At 46.5% G+C, this 23,116-nt stretch overlaps 1 long non-coding RNA gene across 1 annotated transcript; it reads left to right on the top strand.

The window, feature by feature from the left end:
* The first annotated feature begins 445 nt into the window (after positions 1-445).
* LOC138520686 (uncharacterized) lies at positions 446-2,185 on the top strand. Its single transcript, XR_011282858.1, has 4 exons — positions 446-579; positions 729-893; positions 997-1,155; positions 1,550-2,185. It is a non-coding gene; the product is annotated as an uncharacterized lncRNA (long non-coding RNA).
* Positions 2,186-23,116: the final 20,931 nt, after the last annotated feature.

Here is a 23,116-nt window from a genome sequence, read left to right as displayed (position 1 = left end):
CATGGCCCCTTTGCATGGGTACACGCAGCCCTGACATGATTAAGACATTCTTCTCTGATCCCAGATGGTGCCTCTCCGCGTTTCTTTTCCTTTTTCTTTCTCTTTCTCTCTTTCCACAATGGGACGCTTTTGGCGACCCCCAGGCACGTTTGGACCTTCCCACCAGGGCCTTGATTCTGCTCTCATTAGACAGCGAGCAGGCGGCACCCGAGGCAGAGGATCGATCACCCGTGTCCTGGGCGGCTTACTATCTTCTAGGTTCGGCTCCACCACGGGTCCGTTGCCTCCCCCTCGCCTTCGGCACCATTGGTTGGCCGCTGTGCACACCCACCCGTCAATCTTACATGTGGCGAGTCCGCATTGGTCTCCTCTATTACCGCAGGCACCTCCCTACGCGTTTCTGCTGCACGCGCAACACGGTTGCCCTGACAACTGGTTTCCTTTTCGTCCCCTTCTTTTCGCTTATTTGCTTCAGCCCGCATTCACACGGCAGGCTCGAGCGAGGGATACACGCAGCGGACACTCCGCTCTCCCTCTCCCCCAGCCACGAGCGTGGAGCAGTTTTTCACACAAATACAGGTAATTTCTCTCCAGCCCATTTCTTTCATATGGCTGCTATCGTAGATCCACCACCAACTTCAGATACGGGCATACACCTTTGCCCTACTTTTATTTCCCATTCCTTATTTTCAACAATCTTCCTCACTTCTCTTCCACTCTCTTGCTAGTTTCCCTTGCAGCATCTCGCACCGGGATTCCCGTGACGAGACCAACCAACATTTGTGGTCACCGTTCATTACTTCCACTACGGGGACACAGAAGCCCTTCTATACACAGGAATTGGTTTTCTCTTCCATCTTCTCTCTACTTCCCCATGAGAAGACACCTTTCAGGTAAACCACTTTTTTCAGGCAACCATTCAGAATTAGAAGCCAGACCTTTCTCAAATGGCGTTCCCACCAACCCCATGCACACATGGCTACTTCTCTTTTTCAGGTCCCTGGTTTTCTGTCGGCCCCATGATGATGACATCTCGATACCCCTGAGTCTCCAGAGCTCTTCACTGCCCCTCCATTTCGGACATGAGTGTTTACTCCACACACCATTACAAACCACTAAGCCATGAATGGCTTGCAATTCGATTACCCACTTTAGGTAAGTGATTCCCTATCCGCTTAACCTGTCCTGCCTCTCTCACCTGTACCTTGGCTTCTGGACCGGCGGGTTGCTTATGGGGACTCATGCACTACTCTCCCAAAGGGGACCCAATGCCATTATCTTTCTTTTAGACCACTGAGGCCCATCGGTATTTGACCAGAGGACTCCCCTTTCTGTATGGACATATTTGTATTTGGCTATGAGACACATTGCAGACAAGACTAGGGTCGGGGTCTTGCATCTAGACTATTTTCATATTTTCTTGCATGCAGATTTCACTGTATAGATTAATCTTCACTCCTGGTTGATTTTACATTCTGATCTCTTTTTTGATCACTTACCCTTTTCCCTGATCATTTCTTTCCTTTCTCCCCTTTTTTTACCAATACAGGGTCCTGCTAAATTATCGCCCTGATGAAGGCAGAGTACTTTCCTTCAAGACGGAGAGCATTTTTTCACTGATTTTGTTCCGCCGAAACGCATTTTCATTCAGAGAGGATACGAGGTCCTTTACAGAACATTTCTGCTAAATAGGACTCTCTTTCTTGTGTGGCACCGTCCACCGGTGGGCCAGGATACTTCTCCCTTTCTTGTTTGGAAGCTCCTTGAACCCCACTGTTTGTTTTGTTCCCCCTGATGCGTTGGCAGACCCAATCCCGATACACAATAATTTTGGTCTTGGGAATTTATTATAATTACAAAACAACATTGATTACTTGCTTAACTGTTTGAATTTACAGCAAGAACACTGTCAGCATTATTGAAATAGACTTTCAGTTTAACCTTATTTCTTGCTTTTTGTTTTAAATCAAGCATCAAAGTGACAAACAACTGATTGTTTGTTAATATTCAGACTTGGTTTATGTTTTTCTTTTATGTATTGTTTCTTATTTTGATTGTTTGAAGAATTCTATATTCAATCTTCGAATGTGTAAATTATGTTATTGACTGTATATATTCTTATATGTTGGATTTTATCACATGCATCACCTTTTTGATATAAAAGTGTTATTATCAAACTTCATAATTTCTTATGTTTCTTGTCTAAGAGTGTCTTAATACACACAATTGCATGCAACGTTCATAACCAGTGTGGTTATATGGGTTTTGACCAGGTGAATGTTTCAAATTCATTTATACTTCACATAGGCAAACCCTGGACATAGCAGTACCTCCACTTTGTTGTGATTACTGACATGATTAAGAGGCTGCCGGGAGAGGGGCTGGGAGGGGGGATTATGTCCTCATTTTTGTAACTATGGGGGAATTAAAGTGGAACCTTGTGGCGGGGTATATTTGGCCAACGTTTGCTTGTTTCTTAGCGGTACTGCACATGGTTCTGAGCTCCTGTGTCAGATTGCCAGAGAGCCCCACAGATGTATGGGTTCCACTCCTCTGTACTGCAAGCATGTGCCCCTTGGCTCTTGTAATGAGCACCCCACCAGATCCGACATTCCGATTGGCATGGGAATCCCACCCATCCTCCTCTTTGGGGACTCCAGTTTGTTTCACTAGAGGATCAGTGTCAGATCTAAGGTACAGGCCCCATGGGAAAGACTGACAGGACCCTGGGGAGTGTGACGGGTCAGAAATGTGAAGCTGACAACTTTGCAAAGAGTTTTCAACTTAAACCATTTCATTAAATGAACAGGTTGGATAACGCCTCACAATCCCTACCTTGACGAGGATTTCCCTGCCTAAAATAAACTAAAGGAAACACTAACAAAGGGATATCTGTCCCTCACACTTGCACAACATATAAAGCAAAAAGGAAATATATGGCAATTCAATTCCAATGTATAACACAATCTAATTCACAATGTGCTCAATGTCTCGTCTCATAACCTGGGCGAGTTTCCATTCCCCAGATCTGAACGAGTACGGTTTGTTATATTGGTATTGCTGATTGGCAATACACTCTTGGCTTGGGTATTGCTTGTAAGCTTTTGGACTGTTCACAGCTTTCAAATGAGGCTTTTGGGCTTTCCACACACCTGCGCTTATCTATACAGTCACTTCGTTTCAACAGGCACCACTTTTGTTGGTTTCGTATAGTTCGGTGTTCAAAGTTACTGTTACTGCAGCTTTCACTCACTCGCGAGTGAAGCGTCCTTCCATGAACACGCGGACAGCGTTGGTGCACTCCAGAGTCACTTGCAAGATGTGAACTCACTGAGTAAGTCGCTCGATTGCGGGTCGCTCTGTGTTCGCAGGTCTTCGGTCCTAGTGGCTCCTTGTGGTTGGCTGGACCGCCTCCTCTGATCCTCCTCCGTTCACATCACTGAGGAATGGAGCCTCCTCTGCTTCTGAGAGGGCAATAGGGAAACCCAGCCACTTGGAACCTCCAAAGAGGGAACACTTGCATCGTTACTGCTGCTTCCCGCTGCACACACTCTGCACAATGAAATGTTACTGGGCAAGCGACCTCTGCAACAGGGAGAGTTAACGGCAAAGACTCTCTCAGGACCCGCCACAGCTTCTGGCATTACAGTGGTCCCAGCCTCTTCTCTCGCCAGAGACTTCCCTTTCAGCTGCAACCACGGCCCACAATGCTTCTTCCTCTTCCACTGCTTTGCTTCTCTCTCAAATGCCTGCAACTGCGGGGGCTTTTTAAGCCTCTGAGTCCCCTTCAGGTGTAGGTCATTTACACCAATCAGGAGATCACTCCCACAGTAGTGTTCCTCTGCATCCCTCTTACTCGTCCCATTACTGAGGGAATTATGGGACTTGAAGTCCATGGCAACAAAGTTAATTTTTCTAGCTCTTTATGCTTTGCTGATTTGCCTTCTGTTTTCTACAACATTGTTGAAGGACTTTCATACAATTCAGTGATCATTCTTGTTTGAAAAGAGGAATAAAGGCTTCTAGGCTCTTTGTGATTATTATTCACAGACATCTTTCCAATCCCCCTTTTTGAGTAAGGGAAGCATTGAGCTATGGGGGCTTTAGAATGAGTATTATTCACTTTTATACCACAGGAGCGTTGGCTGATTTTACCTAAATGTATGTGTTCAACAAGTGGAACCATTAGATTATTGTGGCAACAAGCGATTAGGTATTTTGGCATTTGAACACCTCTTCCTTAGCGGAAGATAAATACTGTGTCTCGCCCCATTGGTTCCTCTCACCTCTGTGAGTATTTTCTCCTCCCAGGTGATACTCCCGCAGAGCACCACCCCACGGTCAGGATCAGGAGGGGTCTGCCTTTCCCTGGCCAGCTGGGTGGGGAGACTTTAGGCAGGGATCTGGTGAGGGATCCGTAGGATTCATCACAGGAGGCAGGGAATGGGGTGGCGTTTAGGGTGGGAGGCGTCCATGACTGCTCCCCGCTTTCACTCCTGTATTTAAGTCAGCGTGTGCACCCTGCATGGCGGCTGCATTATTGCCTGTATGTGCTCATGATTCCCATATTCCACCAGCATCATATTGTCAATGTTTTCTGTTAGATAATGGATCCCCAAAAAATAAAAGAAATCATTAATTACAAGTCAAATAAGAGATATCCATCATGTGCCGCAAATCCAGAGAGCTCACAATTCCAAGCAGAGCCTCACATTTGAATTATCAGGTTACATCTTTTTTCCATATTTCTATTTGAAGCTGCTCTTTCATATTTATTTGAATTCCAGTGAAACGGAGGCTGGAAACATGGAGCTATCACCAGTCCAATCACCCGCAGAACGCGTCAGCAACAGTGACTTTTGCCATTTATGACACATGAATCATGAAATATTTCACAATACAACTCTGACATGTAATTCACAATCATGTTACTCAGTAGCTTTCATTGAACCATTTGTGACATGTCACAAAACATCCTTGTTTGCATTGAAATATATGCATGTGCAAATACACAATCATTTTTAAAATATGCGGATTGTGTGTGCACTTTCGTAATGATCAATTATTTCTCAAATGTATACTGAATAAAACCAATAGATGCACAAACATAACAAAAAGAAAGATTATTCTTAAAATCAATTCTGTGACTGTAAATGGTGAAGCAGCCGCCTACATGGCTGTTTATATAAATAATCTATCCTGCACGTACACAATACCTTCCTCATCCTCATCTGTGTTACCATTATTCCTCTCTACAGGTGGAGCTTTGTGTCACGTTACTGTTAAAAAGGATGGCACGACAACTTCAGAAAAAGTGGTGTCTAGCGCTGAAAGGGCACAAGAAATAATTAAACATTTGCATGGCTGTGGAATAAGTGCCCACTGTGGCATTAATAAGTCTTGTGATGCAATTGCCCAGCGCTGCTACTGGCCAAACATGTTTCCAGGCGCTAGGAACTGGATAACTATAAGTTGGCTATTTTGCTTAAGTCGTCTCTAGAAGCAACTGTAATACGCCCATTAGCGTTTATTTAATTTCACGCATCTTATGTTTTGCATAGCTTCTTGCATGCCGTTAATGTATGCTTTTTCTTGCATACCGTTTTATGAGTCCAGTTATTGGCCGACTGTTGTATTAAATCATTTTGTATAATTTGTTTTTTTTAATTGTGTTTAGCCCTCAAAAGTAAGCTATTCACAAGAGTAAAAACATAATACACAAGAAAAGACCAGACAAGAAAGTAAAAGAAAAAACATTGGTACAAAAAAGAAAAACAAATAATAACATTTCATCAAATATTACTGACTTGTCCCACTTTGACCTCCTTTCCAAGGTCGAACATTGGTTCAAGTGAAAGCTCAAATATATGCCCAGAATCTTTGGGCAAGGCAATAAGGACATATACACCAGGCACTCCCATCGCTTGCTTCTAGAATTGGAAGAACTTGACCTTGATGTCCTCGATCTTACCGAGACATGGTTCACAGCCAGCTCTGCCACAAGCTTTGACACTCTCCTCCCTGATGGCTACAAGATTCTGTCTACACCCATCCCGGAGGGGGTGTAGCAGTAATCTTTCCTGAGTGGATTCCTGCCTCTATCATCCCCACTCAGACTTACTCCTCTTTCGAATGCCTTGTCTGCAGGCTCTCTCTCTCTCCTAGCCAATCTCTTACTATTGCTACTTTCTACCGGCCCCCTGGTCAAATCACCTAATTTCTCTCTGAGTAGCTAGACCTCTCATCTTCCCTCCTGGCCTCAACCACTGAACTCCTCCTCTTTGGTGACCTCAACATCCGTCTCGATTCTCCCTGTTCCTCATCTGTGCTCTTTCGCGACCTCTGCGATTCCCTCTCCCTCTCTACCCTCCCCTCTGGCCCAACTCACTCTGCAGGACACACACTTGATGTCTTGATCTCATCTGGGCTCCCCTTCTCTATTCCTCTGACCACTCCTCTCTGCTTGAGTGATCACTGCCTCCTCTCCTCTCATCTCTCCCTCTTTTCCCTCCAAGATTGCCACCTACCTTCTCGGACATCTGGCCCATGAAGCGCGTGTCAGTTGAGGCGTTTGCTGCCACCTACTCTCCCCCCCTCCTCCCCTGGCTGACTCACACCCTGACGCAGCCCTGTCCCTGCTCTACTCTTCTTTTTCCGCTACTCTTGATGCTCTTGCCCCTGTCATGAGGATCCGTCTGAAGTCCAAAGCCAAGTGCAATTCCTGGAATGACTCTGACCTAGCTACACTTAAACGCAAGTGTAGGGCGGCTGAGAGGAAATGGAGGGCTTCTTGTTCATCCTCTGACAAGCTGGCCTGTCACCTACTCCAAAGGCAATATCGACTCTCTGGCAACACTAAGATGAGAGTCCACATCCAAGTCTGTGTCTCTGTGGCAGCTAACAACTCGGCAGAACTCTTTAAAATCTGCGAGGAACTGGCCAATCCTGCTGCAGTCTCTACCCCTCCTCTTGCCTCCCAGACTCTTTGCAATGCCCTTGCCTCTCACTTGATCTCTAAAACCCAGGACATCCTATCTACCCTCTCCTTCCCCTTCCCCTCCTCTCTGTCTGCGCTTGCTGACCCTCCTTCAGCCACGCCCCCACCCTCTTTCTCATCCTTTCCCCTTTTCTCCCCTGATGAGGTCGCTAGACAAGTCTGTTCTACGAAAGCCTTGTCAAAACAGGTTCATCCCTGTTCCCCTAAAACCATCAAGGACCACCTTGATACCCTTGCTCTGGCCTTTGCCGATTTTTGCAACCTCTCCTTTGCCTCGGGATCCTTCCCTTCCCCTCTGAAGCACTCACTTGTGCATCCTCTTCTCAAGAAATCCACAGCTGACCCTTCTTGTATGGCTAACTATCGCCCAATTTCCATTACTCCCTTTTGGGGTAAACTCTTGGGAAAGCTGGCCATCTCACAGCTTAACAATCATTCCGATTCTGTTGGCTCTCTCCATGACCACCAGTCTGGCTTCAGAGCTGCCAGAATCACAGAAAGTGCTCTCCTGAACATTCGTGAAGATCTGCTCTCCAACCTTGACTCTAACATTCCCTCTGTCCTCATCCTACTCAATCTCTCTTCTGCCTTTGACACGGTCAACCATATCACCCTGCTCAGCCATCTCCATGATAACCTGGGTATCACCGATCAGGCTCTTGCCTGGCTGACCCCTTTCCTCTCTGATCGACTCTCCGAGGTCCAACTTGGGTCCTTCCTATCATTTGTATTTTCTATCTCCCTCGTGTAGAGGAGGTCCCAAGTACAGCCTGCACTCCAACCGTCTTTTTTGAAGCACCAGGAACGTTCACGCCAAAGTACGTGACATATGACGAGCAAATAAACCAGCAAATGTGGGGCTCTGTCCAGTGCCCATCAGAAGAACAACGCCTATTGAAGTACAGATACCAAGGAAACCATGGACAGTAAGGTACCCATTGAGAAAACCATATCAACAAATGAAACGAAATGAAGATCGTCTAAGTACAGTCTCTGAAGAAGCCAAAAAGGTCTTAATGGAAGACGAATGGTGATGTCACAAGAACCCGGACTGACTCACATGCAGAAGGTATGACGGCCAGAGAATGACGTAAAGGGACGAAATGCCATGGGCACGGGACATCGTGAACCTAAGGTGAAAGGACGATGCCAAATGTAAGAAACTCATGCCATGAGCATGATGAAGATATTCGACCAGTTTACGCATGTACATATGCTTGGAACCGCAAGAAAGCTAAGAAAATCATGCGGCTTGCTATGCTTAGTAGAAAGATAGAGTGCGGCAAGCGCCACCTATACATATCTACCTCAAAAGAAGCACGTTATATAAGTATACTTCCACTATGCATAAGAAGCAGAATCAACACAAAGGTCACTAAAGGCCACATGAGGAGAGCTTCATATTTAGCAAAATCAAGAGTAAAAGGCAGAAACGAAACTCAGCAGAGGCAAATTGTGCCAAAAAAGCCAAGGGTGTATCAATTAAAATGGACGAACAGTAGCTACAATTAATTGAAGCAAACAGAATATCATGCTCAGAACGGTCAAGATAAGAAACTGAATGCAGGTGGTGGGTGAAATGAAAATCAAATACACAAATTACATGAAGAAGAGGCAAATTCACGGCATCTGAATCACGTGACCAGCCGAGCGAGAAGAAGTGAGACTTTCACACCTACGCTTGGCAGTGGGCCAGGCGAAGATATCAGAACTTTTCCAGACAGGAGATGCAGTCTCGAGGCCAACCACAGTGAAATAATTGACACATGGCCACTAAAGTGATGATTGATTGTAACAATAATTCGAGGAAGGCCAGGGGAACGGGGGGGGGGGTGCCCTGCACCTGGCCGACCATTCTGCGTGCTGCTAAGCAAAGTGGAAAAGTATGAGTGGGGTTGGTGCCAACCCAATCATAATGGACCAAGTAATCTAGGGTCCTATAGTTAGTAGAACCAATGGGACGTCGTACTTTTAGTGACCGTCTACAGTAGCCATTTTGAAGGTAGGGCTTCGATGTCCTACCTGACAGTGTTTACCCAATCCCCTTACTCTGTTACCATATACAGATATAGTACCTATATTAAAGTTACCTTTCTAGAACCAATAGAATTGCATGCCAACTTTTAAGCTTTAAACGTCAGTGATGATGAGTTTTTAGTATAAATTATGTATTTTTTATGAAGTTCGTGGGAGTTGTGAAGCAAGAGAGAAGATCACGCATCCGTTGATATTCATGAGACTCCCCATTTTTTGTACTTGTCATTAAACAGACTCCCTTTGTCAAACCGTTGAGTTGTCATTATTGATTTGGTGTTGGAGTATTAATCTGCACCCCCATCCATCTCACGGGTGCTGCTATCTTATCTTAAAGTGCTATTGGGCTAACCCCAACTCTATGGGCCGGTTGGGGATCCCGGTGTACACTTGGTAGCAGAGATCGGATGGTTTATCGATTAGATAAGATACCCATTGACCGTCGCCATAAAGTAACTCTAGGTCCTCGGCAATATCACAAGTCCTTTGCCATCCGGCTGAGTAGACCGTGAACCTCCCCGTAGACAGTGGTTAGAGTAAAAAGTAGAACCTTCAGGCAGAGGTCTGAAGGGACCTGTGTTTCCCCATGTAACCCCTTCGCACTCCTACGGGCAGCTGAGCGGGCGAACAGCAGGAGAGGCGGTGATGAAGGCAGCGATCCCAAGCATCCAGAGAGGAAACATGCGAACGGGGAGTGAAAAAGACTAAATGCTTTGGCAAAAAGTACATGCCTTAGAACAAGTAATGGAAAGGTAATGGAGGGAGGCGGGAAACAAAATATAGTCAGAAGTAGAGTAGACTGTATGTATATGTGTCTGTATATGTATGGAAGGAAATAGTGACTTAGTGACTCAAAGTGTGACTAAGTAGCAAAAGAGGATACCGGGGAGGACACCCGAGAAGAGAGAGGATACCGGGGAGGACACCCGAGAAGAGAGAGGATACGCCTAAATTCCTACGCTTTAACGCTTTAATATAGTGTCTAGAAGAAACTTGCATCCATAGTCCTGAATAAAATAGGAACAAATAGGTCACCACAGCGGTTAAAGACGCTTGTGACAGGGATGAGTTTACACCCCATGTCGGGGTAGCATTAGGGGCAGAGGTCTGTGTAGCCAGCTGGAGTTCGTCTAGTCTGTTAACGTCTGTCTTATGTGTTGTTTGTTGTGACGTCGTAGGATTACATTTTTTCCTTCAAGGAACTAGCATAAAAACTACGCGCTTAAGTAACTAAGATATTGTAGAGCACGAATTGATAGTTTGTTGATTAAAAAAGGAGATATGAAATGTTTGCGGAAAAATGGGATTGAAGCTTGCGACGATTAGGGCTCGCTCATATTGTTGAAGTTGTTTGAAGAAACGAAAGACATTAACAAGTGTTATATAAAGAGAAAGTGAACAGATTTAAATATGGAAGACATGACTCCACTAGTACATCTGTGCAAACAGTTTCCAAAACATGCACCTAAACTGGAAAAGTACAGTGCACAATGGGTTAAAGGAACCGCAAACAAAAGGTTTATGCCGTGGCCCCAGGGTGGATCGTTATCTAAAGCAGTCCTACAGCATATGATGACATATTCGCATCCCACATACACGGGCAAAAAGTTAGACAAACACCTAGCTAGTCTAGAGCTTTGGAAGATGTATCAACAGGATAAGGAGGAGGAGCCACCATTAGACTGGATACTTAACGTATGCACAGAGGGGGGTGAGTCGCCTTCAGCACCACCCACCCCATCTGAAACGAAAACTGAGGGCACTATGGACGAAGGGTTATACCCGCAAAGAGAACTTAAAGCAGCTACAGGGTATAGCAATCCAGCATACGAGTCACCTACGCAAAGTAGTGACGAAAACCTAGACAAGGATGGAGATATCACCTCCAAAGTCCCGAGGGACAAGGAGAGATGCGTGAAAGAGAGAAAAGACCAGGCACAAGCAAGTACATCTCTCGACACAGAGAGAGAGAAGGCAAAAGGTGGAAAGGAAGTGAGGATAGAACTGATGAGATAGCATTCACACAGAACGAATGGATGGCAGGGCAGATTTTATTGAAACTCGATGGTAAAGGCATAGATGACGTGAAACAAAAAGAGAAGCTAGATGATTTAGAGAGAAAAGAGAAGGAAAAAGAAAAAGGATCAAGAGACAAAAGAATAAGGAAAAAAGATAGGCAGAGATGAGAACAGTTACATCGCGAAGAGCAAGAAAGGCAACGCAATCATGAACAGAGAGCAGCCAATGATCAGGACAGACAGGAGCAGCGAAGGATAGAAGAAGAACAAAGGATACGGGCGAAAAGAATAAAGAGACGAAGGGATGAGGAAATCCAAAGGGCAAATGAACGTAGAGACGGAAAGAAAGAGGAAGAAGACCAGGTCAGAGAAAAGCGAGGAAACGTAGAGAATTCAATGACGATGTAGAACGTAAGCAAAGACAAAGAGTACTCAATCTTGAATATCTGGAAAGGGAGGTTAGAAAACCCGATCCAGTAGTAGATTAGGAAGATCTAGAATAATTCTTTCCTGAGTACGATTCAGTACCAGACATGTCTAGGGCAAATATTGAGGATGACTTCGACACCAGAAGCATCGGAGAGATGATCGTCAGACTAGATGATGAAATGGGGCTGGAACAAATACCTCAAGGGGAGGGGGAAGATGAGCGCCTGGAGAGAACTCAGCTTTACGACACGGAGAAGTAGTAGGAATAGAGAGTTGTCCCTAGATAGGTTAGAAATCAGTAGGAACAAAGAGGATGCAAGAAGTTGCACGAGTTGGGCACAGACAATGTCAGACACCGAAAGAGAGGAGCATGAGGAAAAAGAGGAAGAGAGGAGACGCAAAAAACAGCTCTCAGGAGGAAAAGAGATAAGATGGTCAGATTCTAGTGGGTCTGCACCGAGGGCATCAGAATCAGCCACACAGTCAGACCGACACGAAGAAGTGTCTCACGGTCAGAGGGGGGTATCTCCACCACCCTATGTGAGCCAGCTAAGGACATTGCCAGGTAGGCGGCGATGCAGGAATATTACTCCTGCAATAGACAGAAGTACAACGAGAGAAGAGAGAAGGCTATGCTTCCCAATTTCCGTTGCTCGAGAAAGGTGGAGTGAGACCACAGTATATACCATGGCCACACATGGATCGGGAAAACCTGAAAAATAATCATCCAATGTTGACATCGGGAGCTGGAAAATGGATACACGAGCTAGAAAAATGACAGGAGGGAGCACGGTAGCTACGGGGGAAATCAAAGGTCTCTTAATCACCATACTCGGTGATAGAGAAGACGATGTGTGGACACGGGCAGGTTACCCTGGTGTGACCACAGTTAATACTGTGCATGACGGAGCTCCCTTTAATAATTGCAGAACCACGGTATGGAAAGCATTACTATTGCTATATCCGGATACTTCCGACATGGGAGCAATAATGACACGTAAGATGAAGTCATCAGAGGACCCTTTGCATTACATCCAGAATTTCCAAGACGCCTGGGTACTCGAGACTCGTGAATCTTGGGGGAAATCTATACCCGTGTTTTACCATATATTATGCCAAGGGCTGCCAGAGCAGGTACAGAAACAGCTTAAGAAATTGGTAGGAATCGAGGCCAAACCGTGGTCTGAAATACAGTTGACCATAGCACACTATTGCAGGTTGCTGCAAGAAAATAATTGCAAAAAAGAGGCTGCACGAAAGGGTGAAGGGGCAAAATGAGTGCAGAAGAAATTGTCAAAATATGCCATTGAAGGGGCAATGATAACTAGCACAGACGGGTCGAGCATGCAGCACGTCAATAAGCCACAACAGAATAATCAGGGAAATACTGTGTTTTATCCCAGGGGAGGATGATTCAGAGGAGGAGGGTGGCAGAGTAATCAGGGAGGTTTTCAGAGTAATCAAGGAGGCTTTCAAAACATGCAAGATGGCAATCAAGCTATGTTAAATGGGCAACTAATTAGACCACCGCCAATATGTTGGTTGTGTGGGATGACAGGACATCTAGCACGCACATACATAAGTCAAGGCATGATGCAAAACAACCAAGGAACAAGAGCAAGTATGGTGAATCCACCTGTGTTTTTACAACAGGGAGGAAATAGAGTTGCACAGAATCACACGGTGCAACAACAAACGCCAGGAGCACAGCAAAGCTTGCAACCTCAGAATTCAATGAGTTTTCTACAAGGACAGTCTCAACAGTCACTGATGCAACTGTCACAGACAGTAAGTACAGGTCAGGCTGTGAACCCTGGAATGAGGAGTAAAACTGGTGATGGGGGAAGTCCATTCACACAAGGTGGGACAAAATTATATATGGGCTAGGACAGCTCACTGGGAACCCTGATGGGTGCTATCCTATCAGTGACACCAGACCTTCACCAGGAACCAAGGGTGGATGTTGTTATAGGGGATAAAGAATATTCCTTCTTAGTTGACACAGGTGCAACACGTTTGTGTATACGTGAAGGCAAGTTTTCCTTGTCCGGCAATGCTATAAATACTCAGAGTTTCACAGGAGCTACAAGTCATGTTCCTTTTACAGACGCACTTACAGTCTCTATAGGAGAATGTGATATGAATGTGCCGCTATTATATTCACGACAAACCCCAGTAAACATCTTGGGTCGAGATCTAATGACGAAGTTAAACATGACAATCTCGTTCACGGAGGAGGGCATAGTATGTTCGACTCCAGGAATGCATTATTTGAACGTATGTGAAATGATTAGAGCATATGCGGGACAAACAGCTATGAGGGCTGTACCACTAGAGCCAGAAATATTTGCGTATGGAATACGCGTGCTAATGGCAGGGCTGCCAGGCCTTGCAGACAAAACCATGAGGAACCCAGATGAATTTCTATTTAGGCCAAGAATACCTATGCACGAGGAAAAGGGATAAGTATTTCCCTTGGTGATCCACACAGCCGCAATACGAGGGAAAACGGCTCTGATCAATGGTTGCGATGATGAAGGCCGACAATGGTGCACAGTAATCGCCATTGAAGAAGGGTACAGATTGACTGATAACTGATGATGACCTGTTTGACGAGCAAGCAGATAGGGGAGAAACAGCAGTTGAGGTAAACCTCACTTTTTGGGCGAAAATGATCAAAAAAGAAGTGCCTCAGAGAATGATGTTGGCACAGAACCGTCCTTAATATTTCAAGGATGGCATGGCCCATGTGCCTGTCTCAGTATGGACCACAGGCCCCTATGACGTAAGCTTATTGAAAGGAGTCGGAGAAGTAAAAATTAAACTGAAGCCAGGAGCAATTCTCCCAAAAGCACGACAATATCCCATGTCCAGGGAAGCAGATTAAGGGATTTTCAAGACAATTTCAGCTATGATGGAGCAGGGCATCTTAGTGACGTCAGAATCGCCATGCAACACTGCGGTTTACCCGATTAAAAAATCAAAGGGAGGGTCTTTGCGTTTAATTCAGGATTTACACCCAATAAATTATATTGTTGAGGCCAAGTTCCCTTTAGTCCCTAACCCGGTTACAATCCTATGTAATATACCTGCTGAGGCAAAATATTTCACGGTGATGGACTTTAAATACATTTTTCTCCATCCTTTGCATCGAGACTCACAAGATCTGACATCATTTACGTTCAGTAAAATGCATCTGAAAAGCATGAGGCTACCCCACGGGTCCTGTGAGTCTCCTATTTTCAACAGAGACCTGCAGATGGCCCTAAGAAATATTGCATTAGAAAGTGTTGTCTTACAATATGTGAATGACATCTTATTTGCAGCAGTACAGAGGAAAGATGCCGACACGATTCTATTCAGCTATTGACCATATTGGCTCAGAAAGGATATAACGTTCACAAAGAAAAGTTATAATATTGTCAACAAGAAGTACTATACATGGGTCAGCTGATCTAACATGAAGGGAAAAGGGTTACCCCAGAAAGGGCTGAAGCCATACTGAACACGACTAAGCCACACACGATAAAACAGATGCAGAGCTTTTTATGTCTTTGCAATTATGTCAGGGCATGGGTCTTTGACTACAGCTCATATACCAAGCCCTTGCTACAGGCCCTAAAGAAGGCACAGGTGATGGAAGAAAAGATTGAATGGTCCGAGACCATGGAGGAAAGGTTTGCTGAACTCAAGAGAGCCATTTGCACGGCACCAGTTTTAGGCATTCCCAATTATGCAGAGGAATTCTAACTGTTTTCACACATGAATGGCAGCGTTATGACGGCAGTACTCACACAGAGAACCACATTGGGGTACAAGCCCCTGGCATATTATAGTGGAAATTTGGACCCATTGATGAGAGGTCATTTCCCTTGCGAACAAAGTTTAGCTGCCGCAGTGTTCGCCATAGAGAAGGCTACAACCATTGTGATGGGATGCTCAATGACGTTGTACGTCGAGCACTCGCTATTTTCTATTATAGAGAAACCGGAGGGCACATTGACATCTCAGAGAGCTTCTGCTTATAAATTAATCATATTGAATCCATCGATTAAGGTAGTCTGATGCAAGATAGTGAACCCAGCCATGTTCATAGCAGAACCAGTCACTGAAGGAGAGCCAATACATGACTGTGCAAATTATGTAGAATTCTATAATGAAATTCCACAATAAAAGAAAATGCATTGGCAGAAGGAGAAATTGTCTTCATTGATGGTTCCTCGAGAATCGATCAAAACGATGGACAAAGATATACAGGCGCTGCTGTAATGAAGCACGCAGCAAATGGAGAGTTTTGAGTGCTTCTTAGTGCACGATTACCATCTCATTATTCAGCACAGGCTGCAGAATTATTGGCATTGAAACTCACGATTGAGAATCACGCAGACCAGGAAGTAATGGTGTACAGTGACTCCGCCTATGTGACATCAACAGTGCGAGCATGCTTAGCTCGCTCGAAAAGGAGGGGCTACCTCTGAGCGGATGGCATGCCAGTGCAGCACGCAGCCCTATTGGATAGGCTGATTAAGGCACTACAGGTCCCAGTGGGCATAGCAGTCGTGAAATGCGTCGCCCACACAAAGGGGGCAGATTTTATCTCACGTGGAAATCAAGCAGCAGACACAGAAGCCAAGCGTATGACATCCAAGAGCGAGATGATCATGGATGTGGAAGTCACTAATGTAAATGAAAAAATGATTGTCGCACGGAGTGAACCTGAAAGCTACAATAACATGCGACAAACACAGTTAATGGAACTCCAAGGGGAGGCGCCACAGGAGGAGAAAAATCTTTGGAAGCGATGAGGGTGTTCTTTAAACCCCTCCGAAAGCTTGTGGCGGAAAGACAGCACTGGTGAACCAGTAATGTCTATAGCCCTGTTAAAAATAGCATTGGAACAGTTACACTATCCAGCGCACATGACAAAAGAGAATCTCTCAGCAACACTCGCTGAAGACTGGTTCATACCAAATTTAGCAGAGCACGTTGCATTTTTCAGTTCACGGCTGGGCACACACTAAAAGTAATTAGAGGAGTCATCCCAAGGCCAAATGGACTTTTTCAGCACTTGAATGTCAATTACGTCGCTATGATTCAAGTATGTAACATAATTTTTGTGGTGTGTCCATTCTCTAGATGGATAGAAGCAGGTCCATGTACACACCCAGACTCTACCTGTGCGGCCACATTTTTTGTGAGAGAGGTATTTCCCAGGTGGGGGAGTATGTGAAGTCATGAGATCAGATAATGGCACTCACTTTGTCAATGAAGTTTTTGAACAGATTAGCTTGTTGCTTGGTATAAAGCACAAGTTCTCATCGCATATCACCCGCAAGGTAACAGGATATGTGAGAAGCACAACGGCTTGTTAAAGAAAAGGATAGCCAAGTTGAAGCTTACTCTAAGAAAGGGATGGTTACACTGCCTTCTTTTGGCACTGTATGCACTCAGAAACCAGCCTGGTTCTGACCACCATCTTACGCCGCACGAAATAGCAACAGGAATAAGAATGCGCACTCCCCTTACGCCCCGAGACAGAGCTAGGTGTGATGCCCAGCCGATCATAGGGTCTGAAATGCAAAATTACTTGAATTGCATGACATCTTTTCTTACTGTAATTTCAAGTCAGCTGCAGCGACGACGAAAAGGGTGCAGGGCAGCATGGAACACAGAAGGAGATACTACTGCAGGCACAGCTCAAAGCCTATGTATTCCATCAATATTCCCTGGAGACACCGTCCTGCTAAAAAAAACACATGAGAAAGAAGTGGGACGAGCCAAGGTTTAATGGTCCCTTTATAGTGGAAGACTGCACTCCCTCTCCAGTGAAGCTGCAAGGAAGAAGAGTCTGGATCTTTTTCGGTGACATCAAGCCATACATCAGAGAAGGCCCCCTGCCTGCACTCCACCGCAAAGAGACTACGGACGACGGGGAAGAACCACAGCACATGCAGACGCGATCCATGCCGAGGAAGAAGGACGCATTAACAGCAGCAAAGCAAAGAAGTTTTGTGCAAAGTTGTGGCATCCTTTGAGACATTCCTCTGAGCAAAAGGAGGTTAAGGACATAAATACGGGCACTCTGTGCATCCTAATTGCAGGGTGAAGAAGAAAAGTGCACTTATAAGCCACAACATAGTCTGTCGACTCTGAACTTTGGATTGAGGCACACTGAAGCCTTGATTAGAAAAGAATATGCCACATTTTGATCGAGGACACAAAAATTGGAAGGAAATACAGTATCCTGATTCTTTCAACACAGAGACTTTGTTTGGTATCACTTATGGTGTCCCACAGTAGCAACATCACCAAGGACGTATTAATATATTTCAAACTAGTACTGAGATCATACCCGTCATTGGTGGGGAGGCTCACCAGTATCACTGACTTTCTTCAAGATCCTGACAACGAAAAAACTATAAGGAGGCTGCCCAATGTAATTGCCGAGAAATGCCTCCTACTTCCGGAATACAGCGAGGAAAAACCAAATGTCCCAAGTGGAGGAAGAAGCAGATAGGCTTATTAACTTACTGTTCTTTCACCTAATTGACGTCTGTCCAGATCTCGTCGGAAGAACCATGGACGTATTGACATTTCTTCAAGATCCAGCAAACACAGAACATTTAAGTATAATTCCGAACAGAATTATTATTCAAGTTGCGCTCCACGCACACCGAAATTGTAGAAACTGTTCACAGTGAGAGAGGGCCAAACAGGTCCAAACTTCAACAAGGGCAGAATAAATGTCCCTGTCACCAGAAGATAGCAGACTGGCAAGCAATGTCTTTTTTCGCCTAATCGAAGATTTCCCGTATCTTGTGGGAAGACCCGCCAGTGTTGATGTCCTCACATTCATCAGAAACCCAGCTAATTCTACGCAGATGAGCATGCTCTTGCATGGTATCGTGATGCAAGTTGAACTTTCTAACCATCAGCAGAACTATCTGAGAAGATTTTAAACTTTCCGCTGAGGGACAGATCAAGAAAGTAGTGCAAGAGACTTCAATTTTTGTTGCACTGGCAAGGACACAATGGCCCTCATTACGACCCTGGCGGAAAGCAACTGACCTGACCGCCATAGCGTAAATAGCGGTTCCGCCATTGCACGACGGAGTAAAGTGCGGCTAATTCTGACCCATCGGGCACGAGCACTACGCCTTGGCGGAAGTGCAAAGTCCGCGATGGCGGAAATGTCCCCAAAACGCCCCTCACCGCCGTCGTACGGCGACCTAGGTGCAATTCCGCCACCGGACATAGCGGTCACCGTAATGAGCGGCAATCAGAAAATACGGTGACCATAAATATACGGAAACGGAAGCAAAAACATGGTCCCGGAACGGGAAACAGCACGCCGTACACCTATAAAATCAGAATTATCACACAACCATTAAAAATACTACCCTGAGAGACATCCCAACCCGTCATCCACCCTAGTGAAACCAAAACAATGGGAAAAGTAGCGAAAAAAGCGTGCGACCGCAAGCGGCAGGTCCACTTCTCACGTGAGGAACTCACGGTGCTCACAGAGACCCTCCAGGAGAATGCTGCCGTCGTCTTCTCGACGCAAATGACCAGGACGGCACTTGCGAACAAGAAGGCCATATGGGCCCTGGTGGCACAGCGGGTAAGTGCGGTGGGGACCGCACCCCGCAACCCACAGCAATGCAGAAAGCGATGGGACGACTTGCGGATACGCGTACGGAGCATACTATCCGCCAACCGTAACATTGCCACAGCTACCGGGGGAGGATCGGAATCACCCATCAAGTTGACTCCCTGGGAAGAAATCTGTGCCTCCACCATTGGAATGGAGACCATAGAGGGAGTCGGAGGGATGGAGAAAGGAGTGCAGACATCCGAAGAATCAGGTAGGTGTCCCAAATAAAACTATGCTAAAACCACAATGTCCAATCATGTGAAGTACCATGTGTCCACATAGTGCAACAGAAACACATGTCCAGGAGAACGTCCACTTACATTGGCCTGATAGCGCACATTAAAAGTCAAATTAAATAAATAAATAATTAAAATTCCTAAAAACACCCTCTACACGTGCAGCAGGCACCCCCTAACTGCAGGCTGCAATACAACTGCACACTCAATCCACACAAAAATGAAACCACCTCCAAGGCCCTGACCCAAATCACCCTCAGGTACCACCCCAATGCATGTGATACATTGCCATTCCAATTTCCACAGACCCATAAATAACGCTCGCCCTCCTTTACTCCACCACAGGGTCCGATTCAAACGACGAGCTCCAGGACACCCCTACCAGCACACCTGCAAAGAGGGCCAAGACCAACGGCCAAAGACCCTCCACCTCAGCTGCACGGATCAAGACACGGCAGCAGCACACATCAAGTGGCAGCACACAGGAGGGGACTTCAACAGGCACCCCAGCAGCCAGCATGGCCACAACACCACCACCACCACAGGCCCCCCCAATGGATGCCACAGAAGGCACTGCTTCTGGTGGCAGCAGCACCATAGGTGACACTGCATTAATGGCAGCATGCTCCGACACAGAAAACGGTGATGTCGATGTACGATCCATCCATGACCTGTCTCAATCCCCCTGTTTGTTTCATCCCGTACACCATGAGGATACCACGCAGGGGCACTCACAAGACGACGACTGGCCATCCCCCACAAGCCCTGTGTCAAGGCAACATGAGGTGATCAGCCCCTCTGTGACACCACCGCAAATGGCCATGGCCCAGCAGAGGCAACAGTCCCTCGACCAGGTGATCGTGCAACAGCAGCAACTGGCCACGCTCCTCAAGGACCATGCTGATGAATGTGGGGGTACCAAGGCAGCCATAGAAACATGTACAGAGACACTAAGGGCAGAAATGGAGAGAAGCACCGAGAGCCTGAGAGTACAAATGGAGAGAAGCACCGAGAGCCTGAGGGGGGAACTGCATGCGATGTCCAAAGACGTATGTGCTGAACTTGCCGCTGTGCGCCGTGTGCTCACTGAGCTCTCACAAACCCTTAGGGACATGCATGGACGTGAGCAGGCAGAGACATCATCCGTTGCAAGTTCCGTCCAGGGCAGCCCCCAACGTAGATCTGGGAGGAACCTGCGCTCCACAGGCAGGGGTGCCCCTGATACCCGGAGAGGGGGCTTGCAATAGTGTCCGCCCACTGACAATGAGCATCCTTGGACACTGGTGTTCGGGGGGGAGGTAGGAGGGTGGAGGGGGTGTGTTGGGCTTACTTGGGTGGCGGGTCGATGGGGTGTGTAACACAATTTCACATATGCTATAAACATTTCACAATCATCCAATGAGATGTGTGGACATTGATCTTTGTGTACGAGGCCATTATAGGCGTACAGTCCATATTGTGCATGTTCCAGACACACACAGTGCCACATGTCCCGTGTCCATGAATCAGCCACCAGGCGTGAGTGCTAGAAGCATGAATCTATGATAATCTGATGAATTTCACGGCCCTCCTGTGCCTCGCGGACTCCTTGAGGTGCTGCCACATCCCCACCCACATCATGACCATATTCAGGTGCTTGCAGTTCTGCGTCAGGGGGCATGGGCACATTTCTACGTATGCACATGTTGTGTAGCATGACACATGCCATGACCATCTTTGCAACCTTCTCATGGCGGTACAGGAGTGCCCCGCCAGACCTGCTGAGGCAGCGGAAACGACCCTTCAGTAGGCCGAATGCCTGTTCTATGACTACACGGGTACGTGAGTGGGCATGGTTGTAGTCCTCCTCATGCTGGTTCTGTGGGTTCCGGAGTGGTGTAAGGAGCCATCTCTTCAGTGGATACCCGGCATCACCTGTATGTGGACAATAAAGGATGTTTGAGGAATGACATTGCTACGTAAGCACCACCCCCCCTTCCTGCCAGGTCATTGCCGCATCACATACCCCACATTATCATGCATGAAATGAGACTCACCGAGTAGCCAGGATCTGTTCCCTGCATGTCGCTCCATGTAGCATGGTATTGTAGAGTTCCGTAAGACCATGGAATCATGGGTTGATCCAGGAAATCGGGCACAACAATGTGTAATGATCCTGTTTGAGTCACACACCATTTGTACATTAAGAGAATGATATTGTTTTCGGTTGCGGTACTGGGTCTCCATGGCATGTGGGACAACCAATTCCACATGGGTGCAGTCGATGGCACCAATGCAACCCGGTATGCCGGCAAGTGCATGGAATCCCACTTTTGTGTTCGTAATTTCCTGCTCAGAGCGTGGTAGAGAGATGTAGTCGTCTGCGTGCTTCAGGAGGGCATCGAGCACTTGCAATAGTGTCCGTGAGAACAGTGGCTGTGATATGCCATGCAACTGTCCGACTGTGTGCTGGTAGGTGCCTGTGGCCAGGAAGTGGAGTACAGACACCACCTTCAGTAGGGGTGGGATGGCGGTTGGGCTATCTATCATGCTGACAAGGTCAGTGTGTGTCATGTCCACAATGGCGGTTATGGTGTCCCGGTCCAAACGGTAGAGGGTGTGGATCTGCTCATCAGTGAGGTTGAACGGATGTGCTCGGAGGCGTGGGATTGCGGGCTGCCTGCGTGGTGGTAGTGGCTGTGCTGGTGGGCCTTGCTGGCCCTGCCTTGCCCTCCTCCTCCTCCTGCGTCTCCTCTGTGTGGCCGGTTGTTGTAGTAGTTGGTGTTCGTCTTCTTCTTGAAGTTGGAGTACTTGCAGTGCTATCAGGTCCCCCATGGCCAACATCGCTAGTCCTGCCGGTAGCATTTGGGAGTGGGTGTGGTTGTGGGAGGGGGTTGGGTGTGCAATTTATGTGTTTTCAAGCTGTATAGCCTCCACCTGTGGTGATTCATTCCACCTGTGCAAGCTGCAATCCCCTTTGGGCGAGCACGTCCCGCACACAACGCTGCAAATCGACGCATGGCATCTTGCTATTACAATCATGTATTTCATCCCGATGGCTTTGAGATATTGCTTCATATGTTAATTCTGCTATGGTCCCATTGTTTCACATACTATCTTTGCAGTCGGGAACAAACTTGTGAAGGGTCAGTGGAATGTAGTACTCGATTAACGGTGGACCCTCATGCAGCGCTGTACCGCGGTTCACCGACGGGCGGGGCGTCCCATTTGTGAGTGAAGCCAGTTGCCATTTTCACACACTGCCGCACTAAATGGATGGATTTGTGATTTCAAGCGGTCACAGATGCCTTTTCGACGTGATGTTGCAAATGAGGAATTCGAAGGACAGCGCCTTCGGTTTCCAGCTAGCGGCGAGGAGACGCCCACAGGTCTGACTGCAGATAGAAAGTTCTATTGTTTAATGTCCTTTGGACAGGGGCCATGCCGAGAATGCAATGATTGATATGAATAGTATGGGATGCGCAATAGCGTAGTGGAGGATAAGGCAGGACGTTCCCAAATACATGTTACTTCACAACACTAGAATTCCGGCCTGGAGCACAGTGGATTTTGCAGACTGCATTAAGCACAGACTCAATGGAAATTTCAAATGTTATGTGAGTAAATAATCAGGCGTTTTTATACCGGGATGAGGGAATGATGTATGGATGCATGGACAGATGATTTAATAGAGAGTCTGCCATGTACATGGCTTTTTGGAATCTGTCAACTTCCTCTGCGCTATGTGATGCAGGGCTGCCATAGT

The sequence above is a fragment of the Ambystoma mexicanum genome, chromosome 13, assembly GCF_040938575.1.
Source record: "Ambystoma mexicanum isolate Mex_15411 chromosome 13, UKY_AmexF1_1, whole genome shotgun sequence".
Lineage (NCBI taxonomy): Eukaryota > Metazoa > Chordata > Amphibia > Caudata > Ambystomatidae > Ambystoma > Ambystoma mexicanum.
The sequence above is the reverse complement of the archived record's forward strand: the minus strand, read 5'-3'. Positions and strand labels throughout refer to the sequence as shown.